The 14,084-nt window shown below is 46.4% G+C and overlaps 1 long non-coding RNA gene across 1 annotated transcript; it reads right to left on the bottom strand.

Annotated features, from left to right (window-relative positions):
• Positions 1-3,445: 3,445 nt before the first annotated feature.
• Positions 3,446-4,648, bottom strand: LOC129636712 (uncharacterized). Its single transcript, XR_008707096.1, has 3 exons — positions 4,233-4,648; positions 3,956-4,152; positions 3,446-3,670 (listed from the first exon to the last, which is right to left on the bottom strand). It is a non-coding gene; the product is annotated as an uncharacterized LOC129636712 (long non-coding RNA).
• Between the last annotated feature and the right edge of the window lie 9,436 nt (positions 4,649-14,084).

Here is a 14,084-nt window from a genome sequence, read left to right as displayed (position 1 = left end):
ACTCAGTTACTATCCCTCTGAAACAAGAGGAAGAAGAGATGGAATGGTGAGTGGATTTGAAGACAAACTGTATAAATCTACAAGTGCTTCTGAGTTTCTTGACCCTTCATTCACGCCTTCATCCATTCATCCCCTCTTTTCTGTTTCTCACTCAAAAATATCGCATTAGCAAAATAGAAATCATTTCTCGTTCCGAGACCTTTTTATAAATAATCTTTTCCAATGTCTGCCTTTAACCAGGATAATTCAAGGCCAAAAAAGTGGATCTGCATGCTGAGCTCAGCAATGGGGGCCAGAGGCCAAGTTTCAGGCTCTGGGGACATCACCTGTCCTTGAGCCCACCTGTGTCCTCCCAAGGCCTCTCTCTCTCTGGGCCTCAGCTGAGAGGGCTGAAGCCATCAGCCCTCCCCTGGGGTGTCTGCGCTTGAAAAGGGGTCTGGGGAGACTGAAATGTCTTCAGGGCCACCCTGAACAATTCCATGGCAGGGGTCTAGGCCTTGGGAGCACTGTGCAAATTTGAGTCTTGCGGCCTTCCAAAAACATATCATGTGGGCCACGGTCTTCTCGTCCTAGAACACTGCCCTTGGTCAGGGTCCTTCTCTCTCCTGCCCCAGACAGCACAGGGCAACAGGAGCAGTAATGACAACCCGTGTTCATGGAACAGACTCCATGTGTCCATCGCTGGCCCAAGCATTTCCATCTCACTGGGCTTCCCGGAAACAGGTTCAGTGTCTTAATTCCACTTGATGGCTGAGGAAACAAGGCAGAGAGCAGGTCCTTAACTTGGCCAATAGGCTCAGACAGGAAGCCGCAGGATGGGGTTCACACCCAGCCAGGCTAACCCCAGAGTTCTCCTTCTTAACCACTCTGCTTAACTGGTTCCCAAGAATTATCCTTTCTGACCCAAAGATATAAGCCTAGCTGGCTCTCCACCACCAAGTTCTAGTCAATGGGAAACAGGAAAAAGGCAGGAAACAGGGGTAGGGGTGAAGACAAGGAGGCCAGAAATGGGGTGAAAACCAAAGTAGGAGGAGGCATAGCTATTATCCTGATGCCTACACTGGGCATTCCCTTGGCCCCTGAGGCCTAAGAGTTTACAGGGGTACCCAGTCCTTGAAGGCAAAAGGAGAAGAGGGCAGCAGAGGATGAGATGGCTGGATAGCATCACCGATTCAATGGACATGAACTTGGGCAAGCTCCGGGAGATGGTAAAGGACAGGGAAGCCTGCTGTGCTGCAGTCCAGGGGGTCGCACAGAGGCAAACTGGACTAAGCAATTAAACAACAACAACACTTCCGTAGGGTGAGGCTCCCTCCTAGAACGTCCCTCCTCCCCTGACACATGGTGCCCGAGGCCCACGTGGAATTATTTCAGGTCTTGAAGGGCAGCAGCCTGAGGTCCTCGGCACTGGGCACGCACACTCCCCTCTCCCCAAAATGGAGAGCATCGCTGAACAGGTCCCCCTAACCACAGTGGGGATATACCACAGTCTTTTCTCCCCCAACGGCCCCAACACCTACAAGGCACTTTCAAAGTCAGTTTCTGATTTGCTGTTTATGATCCTGTGAGGCCAGCCTGTGTAACGAGAACACCTTTTGCAGAAGAAGTTTATACAAATGCCTCTGGGGTTGGGCCTGGGCCGCTCAGCCCAGCGGCCTGAAGCACGGCCTCTGGACTCGCAGTCCAGTGCTCACTTTACAGCAGCATCCGCATGCACAACCCTACCCACCTGCCCCCACCTCGCCCTGCAGGAGGCCTAGTTTCTTAGAAGCAGATGAAATCAATTGGTCCTTGGAAATGTGTCAACCGCTGAGACTAGGAGACAAGTGCCAGGAGGAAAGAAATAGTTGAGATTCCTGTTAAAGAACAATGTTGGGTTTGACCTGAATAACACCAGAGAAAAAGGAGAAAATAATAATGTCAGACATTACATAATCTGTGGAGACGCAGAAGGAAGCTGGAGCTGGAAGGAGCGCAGTGGGGGAGATTTCAAAGGGGTCACCTTTCCCCACGGAAAGGATGAGGGGGTGGACAGGGTCACTGACGTACACTGAGCTGTTGCCATCTACTAGGCGGTGGGCAGTAGATTGTTGCCATGCCAACCCCGTGGCCTAAAGATTATTGCCTCCAGTCTGTGGATGGGAATACTGAGAGAACGAGGGTGATTTCATCCTCCCAAAGCAGCACTGAGATGCCCAAGGGCTCTTCCTCAAATGGGAAGCAGGCTGAGGGCTTCAGTATGGTGTTTAAGAGCAAGGACTTTAATAGCCAAAGCCCATTAATTAGTGAGTGGCTAAACAAAATGCAGCAAATCCATACAATCGAATACTACACAACAATCAAGGGGAAAGCACAATCTGGATGGACCTCAACATTATGCTGGGACTTTTCTGGCGTCCAGCAGTTAAGACTCCATGCTTCCAAGGCACGGCAAGTGGATTTGATCCCTGGTTGGGAAAACTAAGGTCCCACATGCCACATGGTACAGCCAAAAATATTATATATATATATATATATATATAATAAAATTACACTACATTCTCCACCAAATGATATGAACCCTAAAAGGGAGAAAGTTGGGGGCAAAAACTTCTAAGCTATTACAATAATTTGTGGTTTTCCAAAGCTCAACTCAACCTGACAAAATCATATTCCTCAGTATATAATTTCTGTCTTTTGGGAGAATTTTAATTAAATATAATTTTTCCCCTTGGGGAAGGTGTGGATGATGAAAGAAAGGTTGAGAAGCACTGTGCTAAATGAAAGAAGCCAGACGCAAAAGACCATATAATGTGTGACTCCCCATGTAGGAAATGGGAAGAAAAGGCAAACCTACAGAGAAAGAAGATGAGCAGTTGCCCAAGGCTGGGCGTGGGAACAGGGTGTGACTGCAAATGAGCAAAAGGGACCTTTCTGGGGTGATGAGAATGTTCTAAATTTGAACTGTGGTGATGGTTGCACAACTCTGTACGTTTCCTCAAAGTCACTGAATTGTCCTGTAAGATGAGTGAGTTTTCTGGTATTGAAACTATACTTCAATAAAGCTATTTTTTAAAAAATAGGAAGAACACGGGCTTGGGGCTCTGAGAGGCCTAGCTCCAGTTCTGGTTCCCTCACTCCCGTGGCCCAGGCAGCTCCCTCTGGGCTTTCAGCGTGCTCAACTATGAAATGGAGCTGCGAGGAGAGCTTTAGGAGGCTGGGGGATGCGGTGAGCCAGGCACCAAAGAGTGAGACAGGCCTAGACAACCTCTCAACCTTCAAGCCTCAGATGACACAGCACCTCCCTGAGGGGCCCCCTTGATGCCTGGAGGCTCTTGCCCATGTGGGCTCTTGCCCATCCTGACATCGGTTTCTTCCCTGTGGCACTTACTGAAAGCTCAAGGGGCCCTTTTGTTTACTCGGTGATTGTCAGTCTCCCCACCCTCCCCTGGAATGTTAGCTCTAGGCGGGCAGGGACCTAATCAACACCATCCCTGTTAGAAGGACACCCCGCACTAGCACAGAGCAGTGATGTAAAAATGTTAGCTGTGGTTATTATTATTATTACTAGCAGAATATCCAATGAACTAAGGCTTGCGAGCTAAGTTTTCAAGCCAAAAGTCGCAAGTTTCTGGAGCTGTCTTTCCTTCACAAAGACCTCTATGTCAGGTGTGTAGAGGGGTGAACAATCCTAGAGAAAAAAAAAAAATTGCTTTAATGACGTTGATTCACTGGCCCTACCGGACTGCTGCGGCGATTCATAGCCTGAAGGCCACGGGGGGTCATGAACTACTGAAATCAGATGCAGCCTGTTGTTTGTAATCAAGCATATACATTTCTGGGGTGAGGTAGGGTGATGGTTATTAGCACGGATCAGAATTTCAAAGGGTTCCTGATGGTAAATAAAGCCATGATTCTCTGGTGCTTTCCAGGTAAAATGGAGACTCCTAAGTATGGAGGCCACGCCACTACTTACTCTCTTTCTCTGTATTTCAAGTACCAAACACACACACACACATCTCATCCGAAGCTCCAACTCTAATAGAGAACTTGGGGCTGGGCAGTGATGAGGAATCTTCTTCGTGAAGCTGAAAACAGACCAGCTGAGATAGGAGCCCAGCAAGATGGGAAACAGGAAGACTGGAGACCTCAGGGCTCACACAACATCTGTTCCTGGAATAGCAAATTGTGCAATTAGAACTTGGGCTGGGCACGCATGAGGAAAGCCGCAAAGAGAGAAAAGGAGACCGAACCTCGCTTTGCTTCTGAATGCCCCTCAGAGGGGCAGGCCATCTACCTGGAGCACCTGCGCGCAGGCGCAGGGCACGGAGACGGGGGCGGGGCCAGCCTCGGGCCCCTGGGGGCGGGGCCAGTCGTCCTGGGGGCACCTGACAGCTGGGCCCTGTAGGTTGCAGGCTAAGACTGTGTGATCCATCAACAGGCTTCTGTGGGTGATTTTCCAGGGTGTGTGTGCACGCACACCATGCGAGTACAATAGGGAGAGAGAAGAGAGAAAAATAAGCCCTCTACCATGAACAGAGCATACTTCACCATCCACTCTTAAAACAGGGTGCCAGACAGCCACGGGCCCAGGAAACTAGCTCCTATTCTCTGAACATCATGGCCCTTAAAGAAAAAAAACAAGAAGGGAGAGGCCAGGGGAACGGGCTCATTACACCTACCAAGCGACAAATCACTTGGAAAACATAAATACGTTTTCAAGGACACTCCTCCACTAACGAAGCTAAAGTGTTTTTCTTTCAAACCCCGGCAAGAAAATCCAAGGGATGAACAAACTTCGCTTATTTTAGTTTCTACTCAATTACCTGTTAATGGAAAAAATCTGGCACCACGCGTAATGAGGCGGGCATGAGCTCACTGGCGCGGGGGTCGGCGCTGTCAGGAAGGCTGCAACAAGCCGGGCATTTATCTGCCTCTCTGTAACCCTTTTCAAACTCGCTGTCAGGGAGCCCACGCCGAGCGGGCAGGAGAGGAAGGGCTTGGAACCTGCTGCCGGCCTCCGAGGCCCTCTGGGAAAAAGAAAATTGTTGTTGGCAAGTCTGCCTGGCTCCAGAAATTGATCCAGTGCCCCCCACTTGTCCGAGCAGCAGCAGACAGAGCTAAGAATTTTGTTATAATTAAATAGAGTGCTGATTGGTTGCTAGAGGTGGTCTTGAAACTGGTGTTTAAAAGCAGAGGAGAACAAGGGTTACTATTCATAGGAAAAGCTCAGAGTCTTAAAAATCCATCTGTTTCATTCCCAAATTTAGGCCAAAAAAATGCTCACTTGCTGTCTTTAAAAATACCACCTGCTTTGCAATGTTGTATAATGTGCCATTATATAAGGTGGAGGAGGGGCGGAGGGGACGGCCAGGCAGAAGGATGCGGTGCGGTGGCCCAGCCCCTTCCTGGGAGAACAGAGGATGTCTGCAGAGGCCAGGCTGTCTGCTCCTAAGGCTGAGCGCTCCTCCTCAGATGCCCAACAACCAACCTCAAGGCACTTGAGAGACTTTCCAGTATCACCTTAGTGAGTTGCATTCAAGAGCCCCCAAATGCCAGGCTCTGGTAACTGCAGACATCCATCGTGCACCTGGCCTCCAGGATCAACCATCTGGGGGTTGCACTCAGGACTGGACTGGACTCTCCCTACTACTCACCACAGCTGGTAGCACACAGTGAAGTCACGGCTCCTGGAACCAAGAGAAGGAGAGGCCCTCTTAGCCCTGGAGCCAGGGCCACTTAGTACCCTCCCACAACACAGCACCCTAACCCTAGGGGCAGAGCAGCCACGGGACATAGGGTTCCCCACAGGGCAGCCCTGTTTCTCCCAAGTGGACAGATGTCCCAGTCCAGCCTCGTCCCTAACAGCTTTTCCTAAACCTCGGAGAGGTGTCGGGACTCGGTTTCTCTTTTAAGATTCTCATATGCAAGGTAACCGAAGAGAATCAGCTAATTTTAAACCCAGCTCCAACACTTTTCCGCTGACTGATGCTGAATGTGTTGCTGAGCTCCTTCTCATGACCGCGGAAACAGGAAGATTCTCATTGTAGTATATGGGTGAAGAACAAATAAAATCATGTGTGCTGTGCCAGATGCCCAGAAGCCTAGTATGGTGCCTGGCACGACAGAGGTGCCCGCTAACAGGTGGCTCCTGAATTCCTATAAGCTGCGCACACCAGTCCTCCATTGCATTGGTGTCTGCAAACCTGGACACTGACCCAAGACTGGGAGTGAGTCTCAGAGCTGGCAGCAGGATGCAAATCCCCCATCCTCAAAGCCAGTCAGTAGAGGATTCAAGGCTGGGGTCGTTACTGGAGAGATCCCTGGTCTAGATTGCAAGGAATCCTGACATCTAGCCTAGAAGCTGCCAGCACCCAGCTGTGTGGTTTCAGGCAAGACACACTTGGGGCCCCTTCTCCGGGCTAGTTTCCTCTGGTCCCTCTTTCCAGCTCTTGGAGATGAAGCAGTCTGACTCTGTTTAGAGCAGCTGTTCTTGGCCTTACAAGGCCCTCCTGGAACTCCTATCCAGAAGGATACAACTTACATGTTTCCTCAGCTCCCTTCTGGGAATTCTGATATCCTGGGTGGAGGTGGGGGGTCTAAACAGGAGCCCCCCTCCACACCTTGATGCCAATGGTAGGCTCTAATTTCATAATAAACCCATGATTTCCCATTTCCACCCTCCCCTCCAACCCTTGCACCCTGAAAAGCAAATACAGAACCAGAGTGGTTTCTAGCAGGATATTATCTGCAAAGTTATTAATAGGAATTTAATGTGTAAGTTTAGTATTTATCCTTAGGGGCCATTCCAGTAGCCCCACTCCATCCACATTTTTTCACTGTGAATTTCCTTCCACCCTTGGTCTCATAAAGCTACCAAGGATATGGGTGAGAGGTGGGCAGTACTTAGCTTGTTTTAAGTAGTAACCACTGCTACCTTTAGAATCCAGAGGAAGTTAACATTGCTTAACCCGAATTCTTCATAATTCCATAAACCGAGTGAACAGGGGGCATTACATTTTTTTTCAAAAGGTTTGTTTCATGACTTCTGGCTGTGGTTGCTCGCCTACCAGGCCCTAGGCTGCAGACCACATGGTGATCATAGCTGCAGTCTTTTATTCCTGCTCCAGGCAAGACAAACCACCGAGAGGACTTCTGTCCGCCTCACCTACCCAACATCACCTCCAGCATTTCAGTGGAATGGAGTGTGTATCGTCTATAGGAAGAGTCCAGAGGGATTGTGAGCACACTGGATGAGAACTACCCATTGTATGAAAACCACAATTTATCCATCCTATTATTGATGGACAGTGTGTATGAGTCCAGTTTATGGTCATTATGAATAAAGCTGCTATGATCATCTACTAGAGGTAAACTTATGCTATTGGAATATCCTCTCTTTTTTTGTGAATCACCTAGTCTCATTTTTGTTTGGTTTGGTTTGGTTTTAGGTTTTGCCCACTTTCAGTTGATTAAGCTATCTTTCCTTTTGATTTTTAGGAACTTTTTTATTCTCCTGGATATCAGTCCTTCATGAGATAAATGTGTTACAAATATTATCTACCTGTGCCTTGCCTTTTCACCCTTTGAGTTTATGATAAATGCTCTCAACAAACTAAGACTTAAAAAAGCACGTATCTACAAAAGAGGGCTTCCCTGATGGTTCAGTGGTAAAGAATCTGCCTGCCAATGCGGGAGACATGGGTTTGATCCCTGGATTGGGAAGATCTCCTGGAGAAGGAAATGGTAACCCACTCCAGTATTCTTGCCTGGGAAATCCCATGGACAGGGAAGCCTGGCGTGCTGCAGTACCTGGGGTCACAAAGAGTCAGACCCGACTTAGCAATTAAACAACAATCTACAAAAGCAGCTGACAATACACATTATTGTCGTTCAGTCTCTCAATCGTGTCTGACTCTTTGTGACCCCATGGACTGCACCATGCCAGACTTCCCTGTCCTTCATTATCTCCCAGAGTTTGCTCAAACTCATGTCCATTGAGTTGGTGATGCCATCCAACCATCTGGTCCTCTGTTGTCCCCTTCTTCTCATCCTGCCTTCAATCTTTCCCAGCATCACTGTCTTTTGTAATGAGTTGGCTCTTCACATTAGGTGGCCAAAGTATTGGAGCTTCAGCTTCAGCATCAATCCTTCTAATGAATATTCAGGATTAATTCCTTTAGGATTAACTGGTTTGATCTCCTTGCTGTCCAAGGGACTCTCAGGAGTCTTCTCCAACACCACAATTCAAAAGCATCAATTCATTGTTGTTCAGCCTTCTTAATGGTCCAATTCTCATATCCATACATGACTACTGGAAAAACCATAGCTTTGACTATATGGACCTTTGTCAGCAAGGTAACGCCTCTGCTTTTTAATACACTGTCTAGGTTTATCACAGCTTTTCTTCCAAGGATCAAGGGTCTTTGCATTTCATGGCTGCATTGTCTCTGCAGTGATTTTGGAGCCCAAGAAAATAAAGTCTGTCACTGTTTCCATTGTTTCCCCATCTATTTGCATGAAGTGATGGGACTGGATGCCATGATCTTCGTTTTTTGAATGTTGAGTTTTAAGACAGCTTTTATACATATGGTAAAATAGTGAATGCTTTCCCCTGAGTTCAGAAAAAAGACAAGGAAGTCCAATATCAGCACTTCTATTCAACGTTCTGTTGGAGGCCCTCACCAGAGTAATAAAGAAAAAAACAAAAAAGCAGAAGAGGGCATATAAAGATTGGAAGAGAAGAAATAACATTATCAGTATTTGCAGATAATACAATGGTGTGGATAGAAACATCCAAAAAAGCTGTAGCTAACCTATTAGAATTCATATGTGAATTTAGCAAGGCTATTGGATGAAAGGTTAATATAAAAAAATCAAGTGTAATTTGATATACTAGCATCAATCAAATAGAACATAAAATTTTTTAAATACCACTTATGATCATTTCAAAAAACATGAAATATTTGGGGATAAGTTGGATGAAAGACATGCAAAATCTCTATACATAAAACTATAAAAACTTTTGTTATGGGCTACAACTCCTGCAGCTCAGTTCCAGAAAAATAAACAACCCAATCAAAAAATGGGCCAAAGAACTAAACAGACATTTCTCCAAAGAAGACACACAGATGGCTAACAAACACATGAAAAGATGCTCAACATCACTCATTATCAAAGAAATGCAAATCAAAACCACAAAGAGGTACCATCCCACAACGGTCAGAATGGCTGCTATCAAAAATACAAACAATAAATGCTGGAGAGGGTGCGGAGACAAAGAAACCCTCTTACACTGTTGGTGGGAATGCAAACTAGTACAGCCACTATGGAGAACAATGTGGAGATTCCTTAAAAAACTGGAAATAGAACTGCCACATGACCCAGCAATCCCACTGCTGGGCATACACACCAAGGAAACCAGAAATGAAAGAGACACGTGTACCCCAGTGTTCATTGTAGCACTGTTTACAATAGCTAGGACATGGAAGCAACCTAGATGTCCATCAGCAGACGAATGGTTAAGAAAGCTGTGGTACATATTCACAATGAATATTCAGTTCAGTTCAGTTCAGTCGCTTAGTTGTGTCCAACTCTTTGCAACCCCATGAACTGCAGCACGCCAGGCCTCCCAACTCCCAGAGTCTACCCAAATCCATGTCCATTGAGGACCATCTCATCCTCTGTCGTCCCCTTCTCTTCCTGCCCTCAATATTTCCTAGCATCAGGGTCTTTTCAAATGAGTCAGCTCTTCGCATGAGGTGGCCAAAGTATTGGAGTTTCAGCTTCAACATCAGTCCTTCCAATGAACACCCAGGACTGATCTCCTTTAGGATGGACTGGTTGGATCTCCTTACAGTCCAAGGGACTCTCAAGAGTCTTCTCCAGCACCACAGTTCAAAAGCATCAATTCTTTGGCGCTCAGCTTTCTTTATAGTCCAACTCTCACATCCATACATGACCACTGGAAAAACCATAGCCTTGACTAGATGGACCTTTACTCAGCTATTAAAAAGAATGCATTTGAATCAGTTCTAATGAGGTAGATGAAACTGGAGCCTATTATACAAAGTAAGTCAGAAAGAAAAACACCAATACAGTATATTAACACATATATATGGAATTTAGAAAGATGGTAATGATGACCCTATATGCGAGACTGCAAAAGAGACAGAACAGACTTTTGGACTCTGGGAGAGGGCGAAGGCGGGATGATTTGAGAGAAAGGCATTGAAACATGTATATTACCATATGTGAAATAGATCACCAGTCCAGGTTCGATGCATGAGACAGGGTGCTCAGGGCTAGTGCACTGGGATGACCCAGAGGGATGGAAAGGGGAGGGAGGTGGGATGGAGGGTCAGAGTGGGGAACACATGTACACCCATGGCTGATTCATGTGAATGCATGGCAAAAACCACCACAATATTGTAAAGTAATTAGCCTCCAAGAAAAAAACTTGTTATGGGCTAAATTGTGCATGTGCCTGAGTGTGCATCCAACTCTTTGCAACCCCAAGAACTATAACCTGCCAGGCTCCTCTGTCCATGGGATCATACCAGAAAGAATAGTGGAATAGAGTGCCATTTCCTCCTCCAGGGGAATCTTTCCAACCCAGCATCAAACCCATGTCTCCTGCATCTCCTGCATTGGCAGGCAGATTCTTTAACACTGAGCCACCTGGGAAGCCCTGGACTAAATTGTATCCCCCATCAAATTCATATGTTGAATTCCTAATCCCTTGTACCTCAGAATGTGACTGTATTTGAAGATATGGCCTTTAAAGATGCAATTAAGGTAAGAAGATCCAGATATGTGTCTAAGTAAGCAACTTAGCCTTGCTAAGTCTCAAAATTTCTACACTTGTAAAATGAACATAAAAGGAGTCTCTATTCCCATGAGGATTAAATGAGAAACATGGGTAGAGTTTTCAGCACATCCTCTGGTCATTATCCTTCTATGAAGCCACTTTCCAGGTGAGCAGCTAGTCCAGGCTTCAGGAATATTGATGGCCCCTTTTCTTAAAGACTGTGTCCCATTTAGATACTGCAGGATTGAGCTCAGAGGGAAAAACAGAGACCAAGCTGACTTTACCCAGACCTCTGTGCCAGTTCAGTTCAGTTCAGTCACTCAGTCGTGTCTGACTCTTTGCGACCCCATGGACTGCAGCACGCCAGGCTTCCCTGTCCAGCACCAACTCCCAGAGCTTACTCAAACTCATGTCCATTGAGTTGGTGACGCCATCCAGTCATCTCATCCTCTGGCATCCCCTTCTCCTCCAGCCTTCAATCTTTCCCAGCATCAGGGTCTTTTCAAATGAGTCAGTTCTTTGCATCAGGTGGCCAAAGGATTGGAGTTTCAGCTTCAGCATCAGTCCTTCCAATGAATAATCAGGACTGATTTCCTTTAGGATGGACTGGTTGGATCTCCTTGCTGTCCAAGGGACTCTCATGAGTCTTCTCCAACACCCCAGTTCAAAAGCATCAATTCTTCGGCACTCAGCTTTCTTTATATTCGAACTCTCACATCCATACATGACTACTGGAAAAACCATAGTTTTGACTAGACAGACTTTTGTTGGCAAAGTAATGTCTCTGTTTTTTAATATACTGTCTAGGTTGGTCATAGTTTTTCTTCCAATGAACAAGCATCTTTTAATTTCATGTCTGCAGTCACCATCTGCAGTGATTTTGGAGCCCCCCCCAAAATGAAGTCTGTCACTGTTTCCACTGTTTCCCCATCTATTTGCCATGAAGTGATGGGACTGGATGCCATGATCTTCGTTTCCTGAATGTTGAGTTTTAAGCCAGCTTTTTCACTCTCCTCTTTCACTTTCATCAAGAGACTCTTTAGTTCTTCACTTTCTGCCATAAGGGTGGTGTCATCTGCGTATTTGAGGTTACTGATATTTCTCCCGGCAATCTTGATTCCAGCTTGTGCTTCATCCAGCCTGGCATTTCTCATGATGTACTCTGTATATAAGTTAAATAAGCAGGGTGACAATATACAGCTTTGATGTGCTCTTTTTCCTGATTTGGAACCCATCTGTTGTTTCATGTCCAGTTCTAACTATTGCTTCTTGACCCACATACAGATTTCTCAGTGCTGGGTTCAAATTGGTGCTCAAGAAATAGTTGTTAAATGAATGAATGAGTGAATCAATGAATCAGTGTGCTTATAGCTCCCATTAAGTGCACTCACAAAATTCTAGCTTTAAAAAACCCAGACTCAGAGTTCACCAAAGTTGCCCATCAGATCCACACCAGGGTTCATGCCGGCCTCTGCCATCACCACACACCAGGGAATGCCGGACCTGATCTGAAATGGGAGATGACGACGCCAACCCCAGAGGGGAGCCCTCTACAGCATCAGACCTCTAGCTTTGTTTATTAGTGATTCCAAGCTCTGGTTTCTAGCACTTGCCTTGATGCACAAGACCTTTAGGCTATTCTTTAGTTTCTTTCCAAAAGGCTTTAATTAAAAACATACGTCCATGTCACAAAAAGCATGTCAGCCAGAGCTGTGGCTCTCCAAAAGGTAGTATTATTCCTTGGACCATGAAGTTCCAGGTAAAGTGAATGACCGTGGACAGTCACAGTATCCCAGGCCTACAGTCCCTTGACTACAATAAGGACAGGTCTTCCACATCCAGGGGCTTCCCTGGTGGCTCAGCTGGTAAACAATCCACCTGCAGTGCAGGAGACCTGGGTTTGATTTCTCAGTTGGGAAGATCCCCTGGAGAACAGAAAGCCTACCCACTCCAGTATTGTGGCCTGGGGAACTCCATGGACTAGTCCATGGGCTCACAAAGAGTCAGACACGACTGAGTGACTTTGATTTTGACTTTCATTTTCCACATCCAGATCTCTGTAATTCTCTAATGGCAACCCACTCCAGTATTCTTGCCTGGAAAATCCCAGGGATGGAGGAGCCTGGTAGGCTGCAGTCCATGGGGTTGCTAAGAGTTGGACACAACTGAGCGACTTCACTTTCACTTTTCACTTTCATGCATTGGAGAAGGAAATGGCAACCCACTCCAGTGTTCTTGCCTGGAGAATCCCAGGGATGGGGGAGCCTGGTGGGCTGCCGTCTATGGGGTCACACAGAGTTGGACACGACTGAAGCGACTTAGCAGCAGCAGCAACCTGGGTTTAAAGATTCAGATTAGTGGAATCCCAAGGAGAAATAAGGAAAACAAATAATTATGACCAGCCTTCTGCTTTTGTGATAATAATAAACACTATGATTTATTATTCCAGGCACTCTGCATTCCAGCTCTCATCAGGATCTGTCAAAATGACACTTGTCATATTGACAAAATGACATATTGTCACCAGGTGTTAGATGAAGAAACAGAGGCTCAGAGAGATGGAGGCATCACCCAAGGCCACACGGTGAGGGAGTCAGATGGAGGATACTCCAAGCTCAGGTTCATGCCACTGCTCCCACATGCTTCCCCTCTTCAAATCCTGGATCCAGACAAAAGGCTCTGACCCTCTATGCATCTACATCATCAGAATAAAAAGTGAATTTTCCATTATCTGAAATGGAAACACATTTACTATAATAATCCCTCTTGGCACGGGATTGTCCAAAACCACCACCAACAGTGGAACAACTACTCATTCTGGAGGATTCTGTTCTAAGACCCTGCCAATTGTCCCAGAATTGGCAAATGCCTCTGTTGTGGGCTGAAGGGTAGCCCCTTAAAGTATATGTTCCTATCCTAATTCTAGAACCTTTATTACTTTATATGGCAGAAGATGTGATTGAGTTAAGGACCTAGAGAGAAGTGGCTTATCCTGGATCATCCAGGGGGCACAAACATAATCCCAGGTATCCTTATAAGACAGAGGCAGGGGGACTTTCAGGACAGATGCAGAGGAGGCAGTGATGAGAAGGTAGAGGCAGAGATCTGAGTGATGTGGCTACAAGACAGGGAACACCCAGGGCTGTAGGCAGCCACCAGAACATCTGGAGAAAGCACACCCTGGCTTTGACTTCTGGCCCCCAGAGCTGTGAGAGCTAGGCCACCAAGTGTGTGTTCATTTGTTAAAGCAGCCACGGGTGACTAATACACACTACTACTATGGGGAGAAAGACCA

The sequence above is a fragment of the Bubalus kerabau genome, chromosome 22 (genome assembly GCF_029407905.1).
Source record: "Bubalus kerabau isolate K-KA32 ecotype Philippines breed swamp buffalo chromosome 22, PCC_UOA_SB_1v2, whole genome shotgun sequence".
Classification (NCBI taxonomy): Eukaryota; Metazoa; Chordata; class Mammalia; order Artiodactyla; family Bovidae; genus Bubalus; species Bubalus kerabau.
The sequence above is the reverse complement of the archived record's forward strand: the minus strand, read 5'-3'. Positions and strand labels throughout refer to the sequence as shown.